The following is a 26954-nucleotide window of genomic DNA, read 5'->3' on the forward strand; positions in this document are numbered from 1 at the left end:
TTGGAAACGAGGTTGGACGTAGTGAATGCTCCGTGGAAGCTATCCTTGTCGGTGGCATCTGACGAAGAAGAGTCGACGTGCGCGTGGGACAGGCTATCAGCATCGGTGAGCTTTCAGCCGGACTTATAAGTAACGTCGAAATCGAACTCCTGGAGGTGCAACGCCCAACATGCCAAGCGGCCACAAGAATCCTTCAAGTTTTTCAGCCAGCACAACGAGTGATTGTCAGTAATGACACGAAACGGTCGGCCATAAAGGTGCGGGCGGAACTTGGCAGCGGCCCATACTACTGCCAAACGTTCTTTTTTAATAGTGGAATAGTTGCACTCAGCACGGGAAAGTGCATGGCTGGCGTAGGGAATTACTTTTTCGACCCCGTCTTGGTGCTGAACTAGAACGACCCCAAGGCCGACGTTGCTCGTATCCGTGTGTAGCTCCCTGTCGGCATCATCGTCGAAATGTGCCAGGATCGGCGGTGTCTGGAGCCGGCATCGTAACTCGTCGGAAGCGATCTGCTCATCGGTGCCCCAGAAAAATGATGCGTCATCTATAGTCAGGAGTGTCACAGGGCTGGCCATCTGGGCAAAGTTTTTGATGAAGCGGCGATAATAGGAGAACAGCCCCAAAAACCGTCGGACTGCTTTTTTTTTGTGGGCGGAGAAGGGAAAGGCAGCAACGGCAGCAAGTTTCTCAGGGTTAGCTCGGATGCCATCAGCACTCACGATGTGCACAAGAAGCTTCAATTCGGTGAAACCGAAGTGGCACTTTTGAGGCTTGAGGTTGGCAGACCGGACAGCTTGGAAAATAGTTCTCAAGCGGCACAGGTGTTCCGAGAACGTCGACGAGAAGGTTATCACGTCGTCGAGATAAAAAACGCATGTCTGCCACTTCAGACCTGTGAGCACAGATTCCATCGTCCGCTGGAAGGTGGCAGGAGCACAGCAGAGCCCGAATGGGAGGACGCGGAATTCATAGAGCCTATCTGGTGTCACGAAGGCAGTTTTTTCATGGTCCCTCTCATCAACTTTAATTTTCCAATAACCACTCATGAGATCAATCGAGGAAAAGTACTTGGCTCGGCGAAGTCGGTCGAGAGAGTCGTCGATCCGTGGAAGCGGATAGACATCCTTCTTTGTCAAACTATTAAGCTTCCTGTAGTCAACGCAGAAACGCAGCGTTCCGTGTTTCTTTTTGACGATGACGAGAGGGGACGAACATGGGCTGCTTGACGTTTGAAGGACGCCATGGGCAAGCATCTCTTTGACTTGCTGTTGGATAGCTTCTCTTTTCCGAGGAAACACATAATAGGGGTGTTGATGGAAAGGTCGAGTGCCTTCATGCGTGATAATCCGGTGTTTAATGACCGACGTTTGCCCCACTTTGGATGAAGACGTGAAGCACGCACGAAACTCCAGCAATAGAACCTGGAGTTGCCTCTTTTCAGCAGAGGAAAGGCTAGATTTCATGTCGGCAGTGTGTATGACATCATCCGGTTCGGTACTAGGCGTAGCTTCCTCGGAAGCAAAACATTCGGCGACTTCCTGCAGATGGCCGACGTAAGCAATCGCAGTGGCGCGGAACAGATGTCGATGTTCATTGGAGAAATAGGTGACGAGCTCCTCAGTCTCTCTGCCACGAAAGAAACACAGATCTCTTCCGACAAAAACTCTCTCGGTGTGTGAGAAGGAGACATTAGGCTCAACAACCTGGAGGCTGTGATGTGGCTCGTCGCAGGTAACTTTGGCGATGATGCTGGCGGGTGGTGGCACGGTGAGGCTATCATCGGCGACTCGCAGCATGGAGTGGGACCCACGGTACTCATGCTTTTCGGTGGCGAGTTTAGAGAAAAACGTCACCCAGCGATTCGGAAGATCTATAGTGGCACCGTGCTCACGAAGGAAGTCGATGCCAAGAATAACATCGTGAGAGAATTCGCATAGAACAAGAAATGTTGTGACAAGTATGTAGCCTCGCACCGTAACCCGAGCCGTACACATAATGTTTAGCTATAATTTTAGAGCGGGAGAAAGAACATAAAAATTAGAGTGCTTTTTGAAGGGACCATGAGGGTCCCCTAGCTAGAGTTAGTCAACTCTCGCGAAACATTAATGTCGCGGAGATTGGTGAGACAAGCCGCAGTTTTGATAAACTAGTTTAGCAAGAAAATTTAGTTTGTGCAGTTGAAAAAAAATACAAGCAAGCTGCGTATAATTTTCTTTGCGTGCATTCGAACAGATCGACTTTCCAAGCTCTGTGGCTGAACTTCTGTGATTAAGCAATCGCCGGCAAAGGACCGAGATATAGTAATTAGCGAAAAACAATACACTTCGTTTTCGCGATTTGGTTAGCTAGAAATTGTTTAGAGGAATATGCACGCCGGCCCCCAAGTTCTTGTAGTTTCTTCACCTTCTAGTCATTGGTGTTGTCATTGGAAAGTCAGATTTAACCAACCAAAGCGACTCGGCATGAGTGAGGTTAAGCAAAAAAAGGTTTCGGCAATTTCACCACCAGGCGCTGTTTAGCATGTACTCATATTCACAAAGTACAGGAGCGGGCACAAGTAAACCGCACACAAGGTTTTGTTCTAAATTGAACTACGCGCTCTGTACCGGAAATAAGAACACTATTGCGCGCGCTTTTGATCAGCTACTCTGTTTAGTTTGGCTTGCCGGTTTTAACTTCCGAAAGCGACTCAGGCTATGGGAGACGTGATAGTAAAGGATTCTGAAAATTTCGACCACCTGGGATATTTTAACGTGCGCTGATATAGCACAGCATGTTTACACCACTCAGTTTCGCCTGTATCGAAACGCAGTCGGTGGTAATTGGGTTTGAACCCGGACACTTTGGAGCAGCAGTGGGGCGTCTTAACGGTGGGGCTAAGTTAATGTGTAAAATTTGTTAAAATACAACTGCGTTGCAATACATGGAAGCCTTGCGCATTGCTTCCTTAGGGTTGCAAAACTTTGTACATGACGGCCAGCAAGTAGTTTTTCTCCTACTGACGAGAAGCTTGTTCCAGCCACTATTTTATGTGAAATAATAGGCATAGCGACCTCTATGACAAACTGGACGCTCCAGAATTGGAGTTAGGGAGCGAGTCCGTGAAGAACCATCGTCGTATTTTCTACTAGACTTCATTACATCAGTCAACCTTTTAGAGCGCACCCGTTCCTGCGTTCCGCGTCGTCGTCGGTGGCGCAGTCGTCGTTGTCCGCCTCTTAACCAGCTCCGCCCCGCTTTCAGCCCCCCAGCTCAGACCCCGTCTTCCTCCTTGGCGGCGACCGCGCGTGTTATCTGAGTGCTGCGCGCGTCCAGCTACCCCCGTTCGCCGCTGTATATACACCCCCCTCCCCCTCATCCTGCGTGGAGGCGAGGGTGTTCTCCGGTTGCCGAATGCCGGCTCGCTATCAGCGGATCACGGTGCGTGCATCCGAAACCGAAACGCAGAACCACATTCTCTTCACTCGCTAGCGGCGTCAGTGGCATCAGTCAGTTGCTGCCAGACATGGGCATCCTCACGAGGGTGAACCCTCATGAGGGCGTCCTCACCCTCACCTCGTGAGGATCTGACTCGGTGAGGTGAGGGCGAGGGAGGGTCGGCGCTGAAAAATCCGTGAGGACGAGGGTGAGGGAGGGCAAAGGCGGTGAGGGGAGGGTGAGGGAGGGAAAGATACAGAGTTTGAGGGGCGAGGGCAAATGTTCCACGAAAGGCGTAGTTTCTGCAGTAAGAAAAAACACGCGGCAACCCGAAAGGCATGAGGGACAACACATTTTCTCCTCCACTGGGCATGTGTTGTATAGAAAACAGATGTAATGGAACGGGGCACAGGCGCTGCAGCTATAAAAGATGCCGGAACGAAAGCCACAAAATTGCCCCGGCGCTCGTGGTGAAGAAAAGTCTAAAAACGACCCTAGGAAGCTCCAGGAAGTCACCGAGAACGATGTCGCCTTTTCCAGCCTCACAGAACACAACAGGACCGGCAAAATACACAGGACCCCCGTTTCTAACTGCTAACGTTTCTTTGCCATTTAGGAAAAAACACGCCCAGAAAAAAAAAAAAGCGCGTCTAAAGTAGAGGGGACGCGCAGAGAAATGTTGAACACAAAAGACCGAGGTGGGGTGATCTTATCTGCTGGGATCCTGCCACATGTTTTTTTTTTCTTGTCCAGATAGCTTGCATGAGTAGCCGACGCATGCGAAATGTTTCTTGACAGTGTTACTTGACTGTTTGGTTAGCAAGGTTTTACATAAAACTTTCATAAGTTATGTAAATTGCAATTCGCAACAAAACCAACGGAAATAAACAAACAGCATTGAATTTGGGCTGATAATAGCTGCAATAAAATAAACCGCAGTTCAATATCCGTTGCAATCTTTGTCATGTGTTTGCAGGAACAAGAAATATTTTCTTATTTATTTTATCGATTTTCTCCTTGTTGTGAATTATCAAAATTGCCAAATCGTTCATTATTATGTGTGGCTCGTAATTACAGCGCATTGTTTTTTCCGCAATTTCAATAGCATTAAGTTTTACTTTTTCTATTTTCTTAAGACAGTTTTCTTGAGATGGGTGTTAACATAGCATCGATTTGAAAGTAATAACTACAGCGTGTGAGCATTGAGCACAATTTCGCGAAAGAGTTGTTTCCTTTCCAGTATCCAAAGTCTATAGAGTGTTCTCATTTCGTGCTAACCTGTTGAAGTCCTTCACCGGAGAAGGTTCTTTAATATTCTTTGATTTTAGCATCTGTTCTGTATTCAGAATAAGTTTAATGCATCGGAATGCCCGACGATCGTAAGACTGAATGCTGTCATAGACTCACACATGACGGGGATATGACAATACTGTACCAGGTTTAATTCTTTGCCGAATGCGCTTTCGGGTTGGGTGCGCAAGGGTGCTTGCAGTTCTTAGATACATGTGTTGATGTTCGCAAAATCAAACCATGCTTGAGGTATCAGCCTCGCTATAAAGAAAGAAGGTATTTTAAGCCAGCAGTTAGCTCATTCAAAGGTTCCTAAGAAGAGCATTGCTAAAAACTACCTGTGTGCCGCTCTTGACAAATCCTGCCTACGGGGAATGGCACATATAAGCGTGGATGTCTGGCTGCAAACACTGCCCAGTGCAAGATTTGCCTCTGAGGTGGTCACCTTTGTTTTAGAGGACCTTGCCAGGGATGCTAGGGATGTAGAGCAGCACCGCTGCGCTGAAGAAGTGCAAGGTACAAAATCCGTTGTCATTCCATATAACTATCAAATTTCCCACCGCTTAAAAAACATGGCTCAGAAAGGTGACGTATTGGTAGTCATTACTGTACACGAAAAACTGGCTAGCTTGTGCAATATAGTGCACGGAAAGCACAAGCAGCTAAGGATGCAGTATCAAATACTTAGGCAGGTTCGTGCCGAGGGAGAGTGCCGTCATTTACCATATACCACATTCACTCTAAGACTGACTCAACATTAATAAACTAGACAGCTGAGATAAAAGTGAGCCCAATTCCGCGTAGTCGTGGTATGTCCTAGGATCTCCATCTGGCAGGTTGAAACTATGGCAGCCCTGATTTTTGTGCACCTGATTGTGCTTAGCCATTTCTGTGGAAGGAAAGAGGCCTCCTCTCTTCCTCGGATTTCCCATGTTGTGCAAGCGGTTGATTGCTTCTCGTGTGAAGCAGTGAACGGGTTCGAGAATGGGTTCGAAGCAGTGTGAAGTGTGAACGAAGCAACGAACGCCACTGCTCGTACTAGGCCGCGGGAAGATGTTCCATTCGGCGGGCTACAGTATTCTACAAGGCTGTAAGCCGGAACTTTGTTAGCAGGGGTGCACCTCAGCCTGCATGCCCGAGAGGTTCGGTTAGCGGCGCTTCGTTTGAAGACTTCTTGGGAGGGCGACAGATAACGCACAAAACAATCAGTGTGCGCCTAGCTTTGCACCCTGTGGCAATGCGCCGACGACAGGCGCTTGACTCCCCCCCCCCCCCCCCCTGCCATAGCGAGAGCAGCTGTCATTAGGAAAGCTGTTAAAAAAAGAAAAAAAAATATCAGAGCGGTGGGCAGACCACGCACGCTGGTCCACGGCTGGGCTCAAAAGGCGGCTGTGGCTGGTCTTATCAGATCTCCCTGAGGCACCGGGTGGAGACATGGATGGACGTGGCAGCATTGCTCTCGGAAGGATACACATGCGTCCACCACCGCGCGGTCCTTTCCCGCTCTCTGTCCAAAGAAAGGGTCTTCCTTCAGCTGCCCCCCCCCACCCCCACCCCCCCCCCCCCAAAAAAAAGAAAAGAAACAGCGAACTGCAGGAATGGCTGGGGAAGCCCTTCAGTTTGTGTTGCTGTGTCCTTTCGATCGGACCGCTCAAGTTGTTGACGCTTGTTGAAACAACACTTTGGTGCGCTGTTGCAAATTCTATATGCTCAAGGACGTCTGTGTACTATGTGCGCCAATAAGTTTGAATTATGGCAGTGTCCTCGGATATTATTGGGAAGTGCGCGGTCCAAGTGAAAGGTGTGTAGGACGTCATGCAGGTTCCGGGTGAGTTTCATTTTTTTTTGCCGCTCTTGCCTTCACAGTGCAGACAATCCGTCTTCCGGCTTTTGCATATGCGGGTTTGTCCGGAATGAAGCAGATCAGCTATGGAGATGTGAACTTAGGCGAATTAATGCAGAGTGCTGATTTCGGCTGGTTGGCGCATATGTGTTGCTCTTCTGTTTCCGTTCTATAAGCACTGCTTTTTTCATAAGTGATCCTAGATTTAAGCACACTATTCAGGAAGCATAATCAAACCTTATGCATGAAATTCTGGCCTGTTCACTTTGCACATCGTACTGCTCTAGTTAGGCGCTGTCTCGTCCTATTCTCGTATAGCTTTAATAGAAATTTAAAAAAAAAAAAAAAGATTTTACGCAATACTGAGGCGGCGTTCGTGAAAACCAGAAGCGCAACAGAAGTACGTGTTTCACTTTGCGTTTTCGGTTTGTTCTTGGACGAAAGCGGGATGCGATACGGCGCCGTGTCCTAAAAACCGCATTTTTACGCGGCGTTTCCCAAATGACACTACATGTACATGTCTGGAATTATCGCGCACGGCCCCGGGCTCGCATGCTATGTCCCCCCATCCAAAACCCCTCTGCGAAGCGATCGAGGGTCATGACCCCCTGACTCCCTCGAAATTTACGCTTCTGTGTGATAGCGTTTTTCTGTTACTTGAATTAGATTACATTGTTCTGTTGTCTAATATGCCGTATATGCCTCATGCCTTCCGTCTGCGGCTGGTTAGAAGTTAGAACCTCCTCCTTCCTCAAGCGCTGTGTAAATGTATTTGATCACTCTATCTCCTTCAAACACATGGCGTGTGAACCGATGGGGAGGTTTGCCCGGTAAACTATGGCAGTGGTTATTTTCCTTCCTCCTCGAAGTTTCGCCTTTGATTGACATGCTTAGGGCACTGCAAGAATTGTTCTTTGCACTTTTCACAGCCTCTGGTTTCCATGTGCAGTGCATATCTTAATCTCAGCAACTGTCGGAACAAGTACCAGATGGCTCTTGCCAGTGATACGCTACAACATGAACGCAGCCCCGTAATTTATTTAAGTGCATTGTTAGCTTCAAAAAATTCGGATTGCTAAATGATCAACGCGGCTTGACACTGAATAAAACAGACGCAGATAGAATAGTTTGCGCCTACTTTGACTGGCTGTAACGTTGTCATAGATCGAAAATAATGAAAAATAACTAAAATATTCAAACTGCTGAGCATGAGGTTGAGGGTGAGGGAGGGCAAATGAGATGAGGGTGAGGGTGAGTGAGGACTAGTAATATTTTTTAAGTGAGGATGAGGACGAGGGAAGACGAATAATTTTTTTTTAAGTGAGGGTGAGGGTGAGGGAGGGCTGCCGATTGTAAATTGAGGGCGAGGGAGGAAAGGCCAAAATGAGGGCATTTGCCCACCTCTGGTTGCTGATATATCTCCTCGCCGCGCAACGTTCCTAGAGGCCCACGCGCTGCTTCCCGCAACCTCCCGATAACTTAATTGCTCTCTTTATTTCTCCGACCATAGAGCTTCCTTCATAACAGTCAAGAACTGTTAATTGAGTGTTTCTTCAAGGAATACGTGTTAAAAATAAAACCGTTTCCTGTAATTGTACACACATGTCTCGAAATTTTTGTCTCAAACTATCGAAAAGGTGCAATAGCTGATGAACTACGCTCAAATTTTGAATTCGGAAGTAACGTAACCGTCGGCAATTTTTTTTCATTTATTTGACCATGCCCTTCATCCTTCATAACATTTCTTTTATGCCCAGAGGCCATAAACATCACAAAAATATACAGCAGGCTGTAACTCCGCGTGTGCATATAAACGGTTTCTTCTAAATGGTTGCATCAGTGTAGAGAAGAGCAAAACTGCCTGAAAAGTCTCCTTAAGATCTCGCACTGCCGAAAGTTCTAAAGACCAGCTGGCTTTGCTTTTTCTGTCTATTCCTTTCTTTTATTGTTGTGGGCTTTCGTAAATACATACACTGAAGACGTCCTTTTTCCTGAAGGGTAATGTACTTCGCGGGTCGGCGGCCGCATGTTCAAACGTCAGTGCACGGGTGTAGGCAAATGGGCGCAGATGTTTTGTTGTCACCCCCCCCCCCCCCTCCAGGAAATGTTTTAGCACTGCATCTTTCCCTCTTCATCTCCCTCTCTTTATATTCCTTTACCGTCGGCATATAACAGCCTTGCACAATGTTCCAGTTTACGTCACTGCTGCCGTGCAATAATAGATCTTAGTTTGTTATTCGATCAAATTTGCAAAATAAAAAAAATTTAAGCGGCCAATGTTTTTGTACCTACGAACACCCTAGATTGAAGCATACAAATGCTTCCTACTGCGCGAGGCTCAGCAATGAACCTCACCATCAACCGTAGGACATACGTGAACCGAATAGTCGATCGCCGAAAATTCCTCATCTCTTCGGCTCCGAATCACATCCGCTCATTGGTTGCCAGCAAGCAGCCATCTGTGTCCTACCGTGAGAACCAGTACTCCCGAATGTGACAACAGTCAGTACGTTACCGATACTTGGCGATTCCAGCCTGACAAAGAGAATAGGCAGTTATTTTCTGGCCCCTTCATTCGGCAAACGGCCTAACTTGGCAAGAAGTCCTTGATATCGTTATCTGCATAATGAAATGTTCTCTACATAGCAGTAATTGGGCGTACAGTGCGCTAGGAATCTCGCTTCGCCTTCAGCACTAATCAGGAGTGAGTGGCCGCTCATGACACCAGCTCCAGCCTTTCGTTTACTCACGTAAATTCTGAATATGTTTGCATCGTGATAGTAGAGCCTCAACTTTGGTAAATTTGCATCAAAATGGAGAGGCACTACTTTTTTACGGCACAAAGAGTAAACATCAAACAGTCACACATCTAAAAGTTCCCCTTCGGCGCGGAGACAAAAAGTGAGTAATGCTGTTTAATTGATGCTAATTAACGCCGAGAAACAGAGTCGATGCTTCATTCGCAACATTGTGAACCTTACTTTGAGTATTCAAGTTCAGACTTTTTATATAAGAATACCGTATTTATTTCGCCAGCAAGCTGACCATTAACGGTACCGTAAAATAAATATATAGATAACGCATTTCAACCCACCCACCTGTACGAAGTTTGTCATATCTAATAAAAAAAGGGTCTGTTGTTTTCTTCAAATGAAAAGACAAAATCGAAAAGAGCATCCGTCAGTCGCAGCCTTTGTTGAGGTGCTCTATCACATTTTAACGATTAATAATTACCAATCAAGCGTATTGGCCTATATATTATAATAAAATTGCATTCGAAAGTTAAAACGACAATTGTTGTCTCTAATTTGCACAGTATGTGAATTGTATTTTAAAAGATAATTTGTTAGTTTTGTACCTCGAAGTTAAAAAGAAATTGTACATTATTGTAAACAAAAAAAAACATAGTTGGATAGTTTAGAAACTCTGAACGGTAAGCAAAGAGTAAATAAATGGAATCGTTCCCATTTGAATGCTTACAAATATTTCAGCTGTGCGTCTTAAAGCACTGAGTAATTAAAAAACATCTTGTCTAAATTTTTTCTACATTCTGAACTTGAAGTTTACTACGGCTAGACGCTTCTAAAACATATTCCTGATGATACTGAGCTCAAGCGTTTTTTCCTTATCGGCTTTGAAATCCCGAAGAGCCTCAGGAATGAGAGACGCTGAAGTAAAGGAGCCCGGAACTTTTGACCCCCGAAATTTTTATTAGCGTGCACTGATATATTACAGCACACGGTGGCCTTGCTTTTCGATTGAAAAACGGGCACCGCGGCAGGGATCCTCCCTTCCAGGGATCCTCCCTTTAGTATCCTTTAGGGCAAGGAGTCGAGCTTCATAAACACTGCAACTTCCTAGAGGGAGAGAAAGTGTTTTGGTTTCGCTCCGTTAAGTAAGTGGTTGATATTCCTCAAAGTACACTTTACACTTATACTTACCAATATGAAGGGCAGAACTTGTATTTTGCTTCTGCAGGGGAGCGTTCATCTCGTAATTGCAAGAACGTGTACTTAGTTAGGTCTATAGATGGCAGTGAGCAATGCGGTTGCAAATATGAAAATGGAACAGATAACTGATATTTTGAATCTATATTTCAAGCAGATGATGAATTAATTGGATTAAAACTAGTTAATTACTTTTGATGTTGCCACTATTGAATGATGTCTCCAACCCCGTCGTAATGGTGGAGGGGTTACGGCGCCCGACCGCTGTGACAAGAATGCAGGATCGATTCCCGGCCGCGCCGACCGCTTTTCGATGGAGGCGAAAAGCAAGGCGACCGTAAGCTGTGCGATGTCAATGCACTCTAAAGGCTCCGCTTGTTCGCAGGTACCCTCCACAGCGCCATCTCTCATAGCCTGTCATTTAGTTTTGAGACATTCCGCTCCATAAACCAAACCATGAGTGACGTTAATTTCAGCATGTTCACACTCGACACTTATGTTGCATGCTAGTGAAGATTAGTGGACCTGGGAGAGGGGTCGCAGTAAATTTTTGTTATCTAAAATGTGGAGGAGTGGGAAGTTGCCTCGGGGTTGGTGTTTACGAAGGCAGCTAATATCTCACCGCATATCTGTATGCAGTTTCACAATAGAGCTTCTGTTGCGCTGCTGTATTTATACGAGTTGTTTGAAGCAGTGTAAAGGCCGGACAAAGGCAGCATATTGGCAGTTAATACTTGCCCCGAATTGCGTGTTTTGTGATTGCCAGCTTTCTAGTGAGCTAGCGCTTCCCAGCGCCCTCTTTTTCTCAGTAAAGATTCTAGCATTTACACTTTTTCTAACACGTGCAGTTTCGGTCTTCATGTTATTTAAGGACTGATTTGCGCTTTGAAAGAAGAGGCCAAAACAAGGACAACCACGCTGCTTACAGTGTCGCAGTGGTGTAATGCAGCGGCAAGCTCACGTTGTTTACATTTTCCACCTAAATTTCAATCCCACATGCGTTACTACTGAGTGTAATATAGAATGTTCCTTCATATTTTACACCCAAAACATTGCACGTGACATCATATATAATATCGACAAGTATTCTCTCCTTCACTGAATGAACCCATCAATTTACGCAGGACTTCCACACTTCTGGCAAGTCAGTTCATGCGTTGAAATGGTTCTTGCAGTCCGCAATTTTATGCACCTACAAACTCCCGTATTTCAAGTATGTGTTTTGCATTTCCAAGCTAAGATAGGTCTTCTAATGACATTACGCAACTATTTAGTCTTGGCACGCCTGCAAGTTCAGTTTTTAATGGCTTCCTTGACAAATGGAACAATTTGCAAATTTTTTCGGGCCGATATTTCTCTGCGACGGCACCGCGAAAGTGTATGATGGCTCGGCAAAGCAGAGAATGATCTGTTCGCTTCGTTGTCTGTACTTTGTTCTTATGTTCATTAAAAGTTTTGTTAGGAAACTGCGAGCCATTTGTAAGGCATCTACAACAAATTACCAGCTTGCCAAAGTCCGGATGACAATACACTCAATCGCGACATCACATGTGTGCCTTTTTGTACGCGTAAGAGATATACAGTTTGGTAGATGTCATTCTACTGCGTTCCAAATCAGAATATCCAATTTAAATGCAGAAACTGGCGAAGTAGTCGATGGCCGTGCTTTCTGGGCATTTTCAGAAAAGGAGCATCTTCTTGCCAGGTAAGGAGTTGGTGGTATACGTAAAGCGTCGATGTGTTATTTTCCCTTCTCTGTATTCAGCATCTGTACAGACGTGAGCACAATTGCCTCAAAGAGCCAGCAGTCTTGTGTAGAGCAAACGAAACAAACTTGTATAGCAAGCATTCGTTTTCGCGTTCAGTGATTGCGCTTAAGGGAAGTTGAATTGAAATATGGCAGGTGTGAAGTTAGTGATTGAACCCGTACAGAGGGGGTCAGTCGAAATCAAGAAGAAGTGGGGATGGGAAATATATGTGTTTCCTAGAGTGGTTAACCGATGTGCGCTACGGGTAACAAATTGGATTCCTAAGGACAGAAATGGTAGAAGGAGGAGGCAGAAAATTGTGTGCGAAGATGACCTTCAGAATTTTCTGGGGCCCATGGATGCCGCTAGCACAGGAGCGGGTTAATTGTAGGAACAGTGAGAGGCTTTCCAGTGGGTGCCGTGAGCGATCATCATCATGATCAGCAAAATAATGAGCAACTGGTAAAAAAACAATTGTGTAAAGCAAGTGATTGGTTTCGGAACGCACAGCGTCAGACCTGAAAACAGACCCGCTTGCCAATTCATAATACACGACGGTTACTTACTCTACTCAATTCACGATAACACAAAATAATGCGGTGGATATGCTAGCTGAATAATTCTGAGCTCACGAAGGCACAAAGCGAAACCACGATGCATTTTAGCATTATGATTCATGCATTCTTATCCCAAAGTATTCATTGCCGGCAACACATCGATTATGTATAAACTTGTGATCCGTGACGCACCTGTGTTAGAGCGCTTGAGTGCTAAATCCAATAAACAGGAAGCAATTCTGGAAGTAGCGGCCACGTTTTGATGAAGGCAAAAGGAAAGACGATCGTGTAGCGTGCGATGTCAGAGGACGTGAAAGGACCTCACATAGGCGAAATTTCCGGAGCCTTTGCGGCGTCTCTCATCGTCCGAGTTGTTTTGGACGTTAACCCCATAAAGTAGACTCGGTGATGCCCAGCGTTTTTCCAGATGTCTAAAAACACTCCAGAGCTTGGCGGCTTTTGCTTGCAGAAGGACCGGTATATAACCAAACGTCTTATGTCTAAAGACGAAACATGACACAACGAAGGATGGAGATATAGCGACAGAATCAGATATGTGTAAAATTAGCTAAAAATGTTAGGTCCCGTAGATTGCTACATAAACAAAAATCGACTTATACTAAACTTCTTACAGCATGCAGATTAAATGAAAAAGAGCAGATCAAAACGAAAGAATGTAAACTGCACGTAACAAGAAAGCACTGCTTAATTTAACACGGATATTAATGTCTCTACAGTCTCAGACATCCTAATTTGTAAATATATAGCAAGGTCGCGCAATTCCGGATCACCGCACTGAAATCTTTTTTGTTTATTATAGCGCGGCTATAGAACAGCCCTGCCATTTATTTCAAACCCGCTGTGACTGGTCTTGTTAAGCTTTTTTTGCACAGAATAATTAATAAATTGCATAAAATGGTTCTGTCATCTCATCAGTGACTGCTGCCACATAGTCGACGGTGATTAGTAATTCGTCTATATCTTCCGGGTTATGCTGAGCAAAAGCCAACAATACCGAAAAGAGAGAAATGCTGACTTCGCCGGAGATTTCAATCCGAGAATCATTGGTCCGTGCACTATGCTGCGGTGATGGTAATGCAGATGGAATGAAGAAAGCGAAGGGATTGTGCAATATCTTTATACAACTTTGACCAGCAAAAAATGGAAGTATATGGGAAAACGGCACCACGCAGTCTTGCAGCATGAATTTTAATGAGCACAGCTCTCTTCTATGCTCAGTGTGAATAGTGCATCGCATTCTCCCAATCGCAATTGGTGCTGGTGCTAAATCTGCAGTAACATGTGGAGATGCGAGCAAACAGAACAGTAGTGATTCCCCCTCGATTCTGCATTTTGTGTCCAATAACCGCGAATTGCTGCGACTTAGAGCTGTGAAGGCAGCAAGGAATGGACCCGTGGCTTGACCAAAAGGAAGGCGAAGAGGAATTTCGTCTCTTGACTGCCTTTTTGTCCAGAAAGATAGAAATGTAGGTGTGACAGGTTGAGCGTGTCTGATATTTGCACTTAGGTAAGCGAATGTGTCTGTCCTGCGGACGTTGCTCTTTTTTTTATGACATATGACAAGGCCAGCGCAATACTGACATTTAGTGCGCTGACTTCTCATTTCTTTCTCTCCGAGCACTTGCGAAACTTTCGTGTTTGCTCTACTGGTTTGGTTTGGTTTGGTTTGGCGGGGTTTAACGTCCCAAAGCGACTCAGGCTATGACAGAAGCCGTAGTGGAGGACTCCGGAAATTTCAACCACCTGGGGTTCTTTAACGTGGACTGACATCGCACAGGACATGGGTGCCTTGCTTTTCGCCTCCACCGAAAAGTGGACGCCGAGGCCGGGATTCGATCCCGCGTCCTTGGGAACAGTAGTCGAGCGCCGTAACCACTTGTTTGCTCTACTGGCAGACGATACTATGCAAATACAAACTTTACCTGGTGTACGAACTATATCTCAAAGGGAGTTCATAAAGTTCGTATTACTGGTATGAAGAAAGAAAGGTACTAAACCGAGGCTTGAGTGCGAGTTTTATCGTCATATTTTCCGCCCAAGACCACACACGTATGCCACTAATGTACGAACTAGCATATACCATCGCTCCAGACCTCTTTACTATTCGTGTGGTGGTAAAGGCTTCACTTGCAAAAACTCTTCCGCTTCGTCCTGGATGTGTTCTCTTGTAGTAAGTTCCTGGGAAGGAAGGTGAAGAAATTATTTTGAACGAGGTCGAATGAATGTGGATGATGATTCAATATATTTCAGCCTGAGATTGCCGCGTGTGTCACTATCAGTTGTGTTCAGTGAAGCGGTGAACTATTTATCTACTATTTTTCTACTATTCTGCTACTTATCCAACACTTATTAACCGGCCAGCGAGCGTTACACCTACTGCTTAAAGGTATACTAAATAAAAAAATTGTCGCCGAGATTTCCAGCGCAGATGGTAGCTATTGCGTTGGGAGTGACCAACACAATCCACTTTATGAACAGATATGAGCGGAAAGTAAGTATTTTAATGAATATTTCTCAAATCACTGCACCTAGCGGACTCCTGTGAAAGCTCTGAACAAACCGGATATAACGTCACAACTACTCCCATCGCGGCCGGTCGTACCTGTTCATTTTTCCTTTCCCCCGTGGCACTCAGAAAGCGCAGGGGCGGAAACGCTTCTTTTTTTTTTGCTGCTCGTGTTCCTGCGCACAATTTATCGTTCTCCCCCAGCGCGCAATCAATTGTCCGTAATATGCGCCCTGCGTTTGTGCCTCCTCGACCCCCCTCATGGGCTGCATTCCACACTTTGCAGCACTGTGCACGGCTCTACGCGGGGGAACCGACGCTGTGTATAGCCGGTCTACCAACATCAGGTGCAGGGGCGGCGGCAGCGGGATCGCGGGGTTATGCCGTTGCTGAGGGTAGTTGTGACGTCCCACCCGCCGGCTCACAGTTGGGAGCACGCTGCCTCAGATCCGGCGGCCGCCCAGAAAACATCAAATATACAGCCATCCGCTAAAAGCTAACCCAAATTATGTGTCTGTACTAGTGTAATCATGCCTTAAGAATGCTATTGTAGTGCTTTATCAATATTCTTGGATATTTGTTCAGTACACCTTTGAGCCGTTGTGTCAGGTACGCCGGCCTCCGATGGCCGCAAACTTCACTCTCGGCCATCCAGATCGACTAATCACATAAAAAAAATGTTCTCAGAGAAACTACTCTTCCAGTGATTTCCAGCATATAACTCTATTGCGGCATCACATGAAAACTGGTATGGTATGCTGAACATAATATGTGCCCATTAGATGGGAACACGTAGCTTACAGCATTAGTTATGCAATTTAAAGTACTGGTATAATAATTAAAACATATCGTTACCCCCAAACTTTCTTCGACAATGTCCTTGTCATTATTTACGTGAGCCAATATAGGAATGGAGGCTCCAGTAAAAATGCTATCCTATGCTCTAGGCACCTGTTGTGGTGCCACAGCGTCTCAGCGTTTTGCAAAGAAAATTTTTTTCAAATGCATAAAATTCTGCAGCATGCAAATATGTACATATGATGGATTCATACTTTTATGAGAGGCAAGGTCGTGAAAGCAAAGAGGCTGCCTCGCATGTAAATACCTTAAGGAGTGAAGCCCTACCATTTAAAGCACGGACACAAATGGCTCAGAAAAAGGAAAACAATATTTTTGCTAAGTAGGAATGGCTAAAATATTCAATGTTTGAACTGTCAAACATTATGGATCTTTAAAAATACCAGGGCATCTATATTTTAAATACGAATTATCTTACCAGTCAGATTGGACGTAAAATTAAAAAATGGTACTCTCCGTAATGATTTGTACAGTACGTGACATCAACGATTTTTGTCTAGCGCACCGAAGCGTATTGTTCACGCAATTTTAAAGACAGCTGCATCCATGTGAATATTACGGCAGCAAAAGAAAACCGTGGCGTTCTTATCCCATCATCCGTATCTTTGGCTGCGAAGGCACCGCGCTCGACTGCAATTCCTCCACGAGAGATTCACACATTCAGTTAACTATCGTGAGCTAATTGACGGCTGTCAATAAAGCAATAAAACGTAGATAAATGAAAAAAAATAATCACGCGAGGATCACAACCCTTTCAATTCAAGAAAATCCAGCCTAAAAAACCTGTGCTTCTTGGGCTCTGAACTCGTCAGCGCGGTGTTGAGACGGCGGGCAAGGCCTAATATTGCACTAGTGGTAACCGTCTGACACGCCTGTCTTTCACGCCGTGTTTACTCCGTACACTGCGTACACTTCGTACTCTGCCGAACATGTTTTGGTGTATGCGGGCCTTCATCTCCAGGAAGGCATGTGTCATTCCTTCCACCATGAAGCGGTATATGCGCGCATTGCTCGTGTTTGAACACAGTGCCTGCAAATATGCTCCAAAATTTGTATTAATGCCTTGGTGGAAGAGTGAAGTTGAATGGTCCTTAGCCAGCCTTGCTAAGAACAAAGCTAGCGGAATTGACGGCATTCCAGCCGAGTTGATTCAAAACCTCTACCATGACGCTATTAACGTTCTGTATAAATTATGTCAGCAATTTCGAACAACCCTGCAGTGGCCACAGGATTGGAGGAGGTCAGTTTACATCCCCATTTCAAGGAAAGGCAGTGCGAAAGATTGTTACAACTACCGCACAATCGCGCTTATTTCGCAAGCTAGCAAGGTGATGTTGAAAATTCTCTGAGGTAGGCTGCAGCAGTATGTGGATCGGGAGCTACCGGACGTGCAAGCTGGGTTTCGAAAGGGCAGAGGAACTAGAGACCAGATTACCAACCTTCGCTGGATCATGCAAAAAGCAAGAGAGTTCCAGAAACCCATCTACTTCTGCTTTATTGATTATTCGAAAGTGTTTGACTGCGTAGATCACAGCAGAATGTGGCAAGCTGTCCATGAGATGGAAGTTCCAATTCACCTGATCTGTCTCCTCAGGAACCTTTATGAAGGGCAAGAGGCCACAGTCAGAATTGGGCATGGTCTTACTGATTGGTTTTCGATTGAGAAAGAAGTGAGACAAGGCTGCATATTGTCACCCTACCTATTTAACCTATATGCTGAGTGCATCATGAGGAAGGCCGGTCTGGACGAGTCTTCAGCTGGAGTGAAGATTGCTGGAAAACGTATCAACAACCTTAGATATGCGGATAATACCACTTTAATGGCAGAAAGTGAAGTGGAACTCAAGACACTTCTGATGCGCGTACAAGAAGAGAGTGAGAAGTTTGGGCTTAAACTGAACATTAAAAAGACAAAGATCATGGCGTCTTGCCCTATCAAGTCCTGGAGCATAAATGGACAAGAAGCGGAAGCTGTGACAGATTTTCTCTTCTTGGGCTCCAAGATTACCTCGGAAGGAGACTGCAGCCATGAAATTAGGAGACGCCTCCTTCTGGGAAAGAAAGCAATGGTTAGCCTTGACCGCCTAGTAAAGAGCAGAGACATTAGTCTGCCAACTAAGATCCGTATAACTCGTGCTATGGTCTTTCCAGTTGTGATGTATGGATGCGAGAGTTGGACTGTGAAAAAGGCTGACCACCGAACAATTACGCGCTTGAATTGTGGTGCTGGCGAAGACTCTTGAGAGTTCCTTGGACTGCCAGAAGATCAAATCAGTCAATATTGTGATTAGGTTTATCCTACAAATGATCCTAATTACAATTATCCTTAACTGTGGTCTAGCCTAACCATGATTAGGCTGTACCTCTGACAAGGATGTAAGTGTTTCATTAATTCCTATTGGCCAAATTGCTGTCATCTACACAATGCTACTTGAAAATCAACCCTTGCCATTCATACATTCCTTCCTGCACAATATACATATTGGAGACGAAACTGCATATATAATCTTAGAACGCTAACCTTCATCTGAAATCAGTTTTACCTTCTTTGTCTAAACACTGCATTATATAATAGAATATGGAAATGAAATCATCTGGGGTATCTGCGTTACACATCGCAGCAAAGTATGGAATGTTGTCTGGTCTTGGGAAGATGTTTATTGAAAGGTGCATTACGTAGTCAGGGATTATTCTTTATTTCAGAGTTTCAATTGTGGTTAAAACTACAGCAAATGTATTGTTGCCGTAAGCTGTTTTCGTAGTGAATATAATCGATCTAAATAAAAAATTTGCGATTTGAAAAATAAAATACAGAATTAAACTATTCATTTGTAAACTCTAGTGGTGTGAGGAGTGAAGTCATCTGTGTTTCCCTTTGTTTATTACATAGATATGAACATATTTGGAGGAACTGCGCGCATATCTCTCGATATTGACTCCTTATATTTTGATCCGATGTGTGTAAAGAATTAAGGGATTGTCAGGTTGCTTGCATGTCACTGCTATTTTCATCTTTTCACCTTAAGTGTTGCAAAACGGAAGAGAAAGCATAACAGAAATAAATGTGAACAGAATTGTTGACTCCTTGTCACTGCCCTGTAGTTTTTGTCGGAGTTACTTCACCATCAAAAATAATATATAAGTTGAGCGAACAATACCTCTCTTATGCTCATGACAGCTAGAAAATGCAGCTTTGATCCAGCTGTTCGTGACAGCCTAGCGACGGCGAACTATATTAAGTCGCACAGAAATTGTGGGATATTAAGTACCAGCAAGAAATGCTGAAAACGTATCTTTTGGTTCCAAACTCTTGGCGAAAAAAAAATATCGCATCCACTCTTGCAAGCTTCTAGGAAAATTAGTTCCTCCAGTCTCTCGCACAGCTGCGTTTGACAATGGAGACACTCAGTACAGTTTAATTTATTTTACCGTTAGGATAATAGGGCCAAACTCGTGCGTATATAACTATATCCATTGTGGCGTTTCAAAGTTCTCTAAAATTATTAAACTTACAGATCAGGAGGAATTTCAAACTGCCAGGCGCGAGACCTTTTATAATTAAGTGACCGGCAAGCATAATAAGTTAAAAAAAGAACGGCGAAAAAAAGGACGATCAACCACGGGTCAAAAGCTCCCCTCGCTTCGTTGCAACTTGATTTTTACAACAGCACAAAAAGTTTCAAGTGACGCGCTCAAAAGAACGACGCACCTGGTATCGAATTGTGTCTACTTAATTGAATACTAGGCTTTTGGTGTATATTAGAGCGGCTCCATTTGAAAAATAGGGGTGTGACTAAGATTTCCGTTAACTACTTTGCGCTAGTATATACAGTTAATTTGCTACCTTCGCTTTTTCTGGTTCATATTCGCACTCACGAACTGTATCACACTGCAAAAGGAAAGGCGCCTGGTATTAGGATGAAGATAGCGACTGAATGTTGAAGTAAACATAAACGAGAGTGTAAAATAATGGGCGCCCAAATATCACACAATTCACACTTTATCCACCGCAACTACATTCAGCCCTTAAACTCCCCTACACACTGAAATTGCGGAACTCCTTAGCTAATTGCTAGCAATTCCCGGCTCACTTCCCTCGACGAAGGATGACTTAAACCGCATATGTTATCCCTGAAGCTGTTTTTTATTCTCATGCGCGAAAAATTTCGAAACATGAACAGTGATGCTGGGAAAAAGAGCAGGTTAGAATCACTGGAGAGTTTTGGCGCCTCGTCCCGCATCAATCTAAGAGTTTGGTTTTGTCTTCTCGACTGTGATGATATATGTTGCCTTTTACGCTTCTCTGCGTTTGCTGCCTCAATAAAGTCGCCAAGTCAGCAGGGCAAGTTGTGTTCGACGTGACATCCTCGCGTACACGTGTGCCTCTGAGTATATGTAACAAAAATACTTTGGTGAGTGAAGCTTATGGCTTGTCGCATTATTCCCTGAAACCTAGACTGCGGAGTAGGCCCCGGCAGAGGCGGGGCGCCATTCTGACGTCACGCACGGCACGCCTGTTGCATGGCGCACGCGCTGTAGCAGCTCCAGCTCACTATGGCTTCCTTGGCGTTAAATGGTGCAGTGCTTTTACTTAAAAAAACCCTATCACATCGAAACACTGTTCTCTGTTCAAGGCGGGAAGTTAATTGTTCTCGTTTTGCCGCGCTCTCTCCTCTCCTCCCACTTCGCGGGCCGGAAGGCAGCAGATAAAACCGCGGGACCCTTTCCTACTTGATCAGTGTGCCTCAACTCCAGATACCGCTCCGGCAGAGCTGGGAAGGGGGGTTGTGTGCTCCGACCGCCGACGCTTTCTTGCCCGGTCTCCTAACATCTCCCACCTAAACACTAAAATTCAGGATTCACAGTTACATAGTGGCTAGCATTCGGACACCGCGGTTGAAGGAACCGCAGACATTGTAGACGAAGGCACAGGACGAGGACACACATGTAACTACACTGAAGTCTACTGCAGTCATTCTGCGTCTTTATATAGAGCGCCGCGATTCTACAAAAGTGACAGAAAGCAACTGGGAGTGCACAATATATTTTACATTGTATAGCTACAAGCAACGCATATGACAACCCTAAGATATCGCGAAGGGCTCACTGGTTTTCCTTTCTTCAAACGAAACCTATTTTCAAACGGAATTTCTCTCAGCAAACTTAATGCAATGTCTCGGAGCGCACTTTCTTGCTTCACACCTCTTGCTCGTGCCAGTAGAGCGGCAACCGCAAAACATGGACACGACACTGGCCTTACGGGTCCGACCGCAGCGGCGGTCGATCGCACAGAGGGCTTTTTATCGCTGAGTCGAACCTTTAAAGAGAGCCCTTAGGCAGCCGTGCGGTGAAGGCGCTTAATACATTCTGTTAGGTACTGCGCCGTTGTTGTGGGAAGTAGCCCGATGGAGTCTGCCAAGCAGCTGCGTTTATTCCGTGTCTAGATGTTGGCAACCCTGAGGAGCAGCGCCGCAGTCATAAGATGATTAAGAGCTTTCAGTGGCAAATATTCACGTCCTGATCTGCTAGGACATGCAGCTTAGCCCTACCAATTTTTTCTGTTGTTTTCTCGCGTTACTGGGGGTTTTCTAATCAAACGATTACTCGGGAGATATATGTGTCAATGATAAGAGTAGCTTGGAGATCAATCATTTTTGCTTCGCATAGGTGCAATATATTCCTTAGCGCAACACAATTAAAATCCTCTGAAGGGAGACTATAATCAGGCTGCTTCTAATTTTTACCAGTACCAGTATTTTCCCGTCACGAGAGCAGCAATGCTGTTGCGCTTTCTTATAGAGTTACGCCAAGTAGAGGGAGCGTTTTTCAGCAGAATCATCGTGATAATAATCAACGGGAACTCGCCCCAAGCTACTTCATGGAAATTTTTATTTATCATAGATAGTGCTTAGAAGAACTTTTGCATGCTTTGCTCTAACACCGTATGTATGATGCTACTAAATTATAGCGGAAGTAGGGATGGTAGAACATTCTCTGCTCATTCTGGAAGTACCAGGTTGGCTTCCTGGTGCCGCTGGGTATATTTATATGGGTACAAGAGTAACCCAGGCCATTTGCTTGGCGCTTCTGCGGTGAAATGCTTGGAAAAAAGGTGGTCCACCAAGCAGTTTCGGAGTGCTCAGAAAAGTACCCTGACTGCTGTCACAGTTTCCCGCGAGTTGCTTCTTGCAGTTTTTTGTAGGTTTCACATATGCTGAAATAAATCTTGGCACCTTCTTAATATATAAAACAGACATACATGAAAATATTTTATTAGGATGGTACATATTTGAAAGTGACTAATGTTTCACATGCCAAATAACCAAGCTTTGAAAAGAACGATTTTCTTAATTTTCACAATCCAATCTGAAAAATTAAATCACTGCAGAGACGAATTTTGCCCACTGTTGGATTTTTGTACATGAATATTCATCCAAAAAGTACAGAGATTCCTTAGACAGATTTTTGGCATACTGAACATGAGTGCCATACAGCGCCTATATGTTTTGTTGAAAGTCTCTTTTCCTTTACTGGAACGTAAGGTGAATCGCATGCCTCTGACAGATATTTCATGTCTAAACATGCGCTCAACATTTGTCCGAAATTCGTACTTAAAAAGTACACGTGTCATACGTTGATCTGAGAACCAAATAAAGACCTGTTTACAGTGGAAGAATGTGCGTGCGGCCTCACTTAATACCTCTTCGTCGTAAGATATTAAAAATATTATATGTGAAACAGAATAGGCAGTGGTATAAATAATACTTGATTTTTGTATTCGATTCGAAACCATAATTGTAAGTTTTGTGCTCGCTAGATTTATCTTTCAATTCAACCTAACCGCACTTAAGATAATAAGTATGAGAAACCAGCGGTAGTTACTCCGTTCCTAATAACGAGGTTTGTTTATGTTGCTCCTGACAACAAGGACGGTAATGAGATGGTTCTTTGAAGTAATTTTTGCCCTATTATACTAACGTCAGTCCAAAAATAGAGTCCTGCGGCACTACGCACAGTATTAAATCCGTACCGGGATGCGTACATAGGAAGGCAAAAAAGAAGCTCGAGAGTGCAGCACACCGGATGTATATTAAGTAGGTTATGCACTATGGCAGATCTAGAGGCGGAAAACACAGCAGTGCACACAAAAGGCTTGTCACGGGATAAACAAGAATAAGTTCAATAAACGCCTTGGTGTCTGTAAATAGTGCTTACACGGCTTTTTTTATTTGCAGGCGCAAATATTTGCTTCAGCCTGACAGATAGCTTTGAAGTACTGAAGGTTCTTGAATTCGTGGACGTATAAAAAAATCATTCCAAGCGCCCCGCACTTCGCCAGTAGTGTAAAAAACGAGCCCTACCAGCGTAAACAGGAAATCCATCTCCACAGGCATTAAGTAACCTACTTTTAAGCACAAGCCGTAAACACATTTACCGAGTCTACTGGGACGTTTTCGCCTGCGGCAGGACTTCCTGGACTTGTTTGCCGCTCCTCAGCATCAAATTCTCAGCGAAGAAAAAATAGTGAACGTGACAGCAGCTCGCTTGGTGCATCCCTTGAATATTTTTAATATAGGTGTCTCTGGAAAAATAAACACCGCAAGAAAAACTAAAGACTGAAATGGCGCGTTGTTGTTGCTGTGGCGGTAGGAAGAAGGAAAAGAAAATGCACAGGCCTGGTACTGGTTCTGTAACTGAGCAACCTCCGCTGCCTCGTGCGGATAGAAGAGAAAACAGAGAAAAATGAAAAGGAATAGGGAGAGAAAGAAGCGCGCAGCAATAACAGCCGCCGCCGTTGAGGAAGTTTCTTTAGGGAAGAGCGCGCTACTGAGGAATAAAGAAAAATTACAACGCACAAAATTCTGAATATAACAATGAACAGTTAAAAAATTAGGAAAGCTACAGCAAAGACGCACAAAGACGGTAAACTTGTCGGTACTCCCATTTTTTTGCATCTACGGGGCCGAGTTGCTGCAGCATTCGTCTTGAACCTGGGCTTTATGCGTGTCATAGCCAATGCCGGCGAGTTTCATTCGGCTTTTCAAAGCTCGCAGCATTTCCGCGGCATCTTTATAGGCATGTTGTGAATTTGTTGTGAAACGAAAGCACAGATATCTGCAGGGGGAGTGTGAAAACCACTTACGTTTGGTATTTTCCGGAAATACCTTGGGCACTTATTAAAGTGCTATCAAGAAATATGCTAGTAAAATCTGGTAGCAGCTAAAGGAATCTTCAATATTTGTTCATGGTCCTTTTCCTAACTCCCTCGGTGTTGTGAAAAAGACGCGCGCTCTTATTCTATGGTAAATTTTTGCAGCTAATCTAAATTTTTACTAGTAAGAATTTGCGTACGGCACGTTTCTGAGCTCCCAGTTATTAAGTCCAAAAACATTGGAACAAATAATCGGCCCAGCAGGCGAGTTACATAAGATCACAATGTCCCCTCACCTAGCTTGTGAGTTGCAGCCAAGCAAGAGGATTGATCCGTAGAAGTTGAGGCTGAGGGAAAAATAATTGTGCTCAGAAATTAAAACTTTCTTTCTTTAAGAGTACCACGACTTGTCCAAAACTCACTGATCTCGCTTTTTCTCACCTCTTGCAGCCTTTGTTACGCACCGTTTTGATTGTCTTTGTGAGCATCAATAAAACCCTGTACATATATAGCGACCACAACTATAACGAACGCGGCATTATTAGGAATGAGAACGGAATGACCGTGAAAATTTGCAACATTGCTATAGCACTGCTTCTTTGCTAAGGAAAACAACGGTAATAACTTTACTTGATTCTTTCAAACAGGGAAACCAAAATACTCCCCCCCACATTACGAACACACGCGCTTACCGCTAATATCGAGAGTGAACAGCATCCCCCAAGATTCTTACTGAAGTGCTAAACTGCGGTGCGTTTTACACTTCTTCGTATGCTTCATGCATTGGTATCGTCAGTTGTTTTACTACTGGCATGCGCTATTTGTACATGCCAAAGGCATTTCTACTCTTTCAGAAGACAGTATGTGTGTATTGAGTAGTTTACGCCTGGCTTTGCACTGTACTCCTCTCTTTCTCCGAATTCCTTTCCACTGCTGTTTACAATGTTTAAAATTCTGACCCTACTTGTTTGGCCGACCCTTCAATGTTATTACCGAAAACCACGCCTTATGTTGGCTCTCTTCCGTCAAGGATCCTGCTGGCCGCCTCGGCCGCTGGGCACTGCACTTACAGGAGTATACCTTTTCCGTTGTATACAAATTCGGTCCCCTCCACCAGGATGCAGACTGTATGTCCCGTCATCCCGTCTATCCCCCTTCTCCTACTAACCATGAGTCGGACTCCGTCTCTTCTGTATATCCGACTGCTCCCACATAGCCGACGAACAGCGCTTGGACCTAACCCTCAGTTCTCTTATCGACCGCCTCCGCAAAGATAGCCGTGACTCTTCCTTCGCCCATAGCGCCTGAGGAGCGAGGGGTATAACGGTCTTTAAATGCGCTCTTATTCATTTTGATTCAACGTACTAAAGACGGCGCGACGGGCGCAAATGGAATGATTCAGAGGATAACTGCAAGCAATGTTAACCCAGCAAACTATTTTATTGCGTATGCATTTTAGTTTATGCACTTCAATGTATACTAAAAAAAACATATAGCTTTATTGACTTTCTTTTTGTTGTGTTTTATTTTTTAGTGGCGCCACCCGGTTTCCGTTGCTGCAGTTTTCAGGGAATGGCAATACGCTTCTAAGCGGGCGAAACAAAGTGGCGTCCATGTGCTGTACGATGACAGTGCAGGTTAAAGATCCGGAGTAATTTGGGAAATTTAACGTGCACTGACATTGTACAGCAGACAGACGCCACTTCGTGTCACCTTTATCGAAACGCAGCAATCAAACTGCTCAGTTCTGCAGCCGTACGCATGTTGCATCTTGGTATTCGTTTATGTAGCAAAGTACTCACAGGTTGGTTCGCATGAAGAGTATTAGTTGAAAGAAATATTTTGCAAGGATGCTTGTAGGAGCAATCGCTTTCTGAAAAAATACGCTATAGGAATGCTCTAAACATTCGAGAAAGCGCAGTAAAATTTCCCAATGCCGCTAATCGTATTATCATGTTTATAATAGTAGGATTTCAGAGATGTATCGAAGTATCGACGACACAGTACCGAGTATCTGTATGGAAACTAGTTCCTGTATCTTGTATCGGCATCGGAAATACAATTTTTCAGAGTATCGAGTACCGGCATTGAAGATACTTTTTTCATGTATCTTTACTAGCCCTGCTCGAGAGAAACAAAAAAACGAAATTGTTCAAGCTCGCCCTGCAAGATATGGCCCTGTAAAAACATCTAGGACGACTACTGCCATCAAGTTACAGTTTTCTTGGCAGAGAGGAAAATCGTATATTTTGTATCCTGTAATATGCATGCTGGGTATTGCTGTCGAAATTGCCCTATATGTTCGTGGACAACAAAAATTTGTTTTTTTTTTTTAATGTTGCATAGCTCTTTCGAATAACCTCAAGGTTTCGCTAAAACTGGCGTACACCTCCTGCTAAGACTTAAAAATGGAAACTAAACGGTCTCACTTGCGGCGGGTGTTTTTTTCGAGTTTGCAAGTTCTATAGAATCCGCTATGCCCGTTTGCAGACGCTATATCGGCATGTCAAAAGCTCTCCAATGTGGTCATGGGCTTTGCACCGATGTTCTCGCCAAAGGTTAGCTGTTTTCAAAACTTTATATGATTACTGACATTTTCGGGGACTCACACT

The sequence above is a fragment of the Amblyomma maculatum genome, chromosome 10 (genome assembly GCF_055883805.1).
Source record: "Amblyomma maculatum isolate TAMU_Amacu chromosome 10, ASM5588380v1, whole genome shotgun sequence".
Classification (NCBI taxonomy): Eukaryota; Metazoa; Arthropoda; class Arachnida; order Ixodida; family Ixodidae; genus Amblyomma; species Amblyomma maculatum.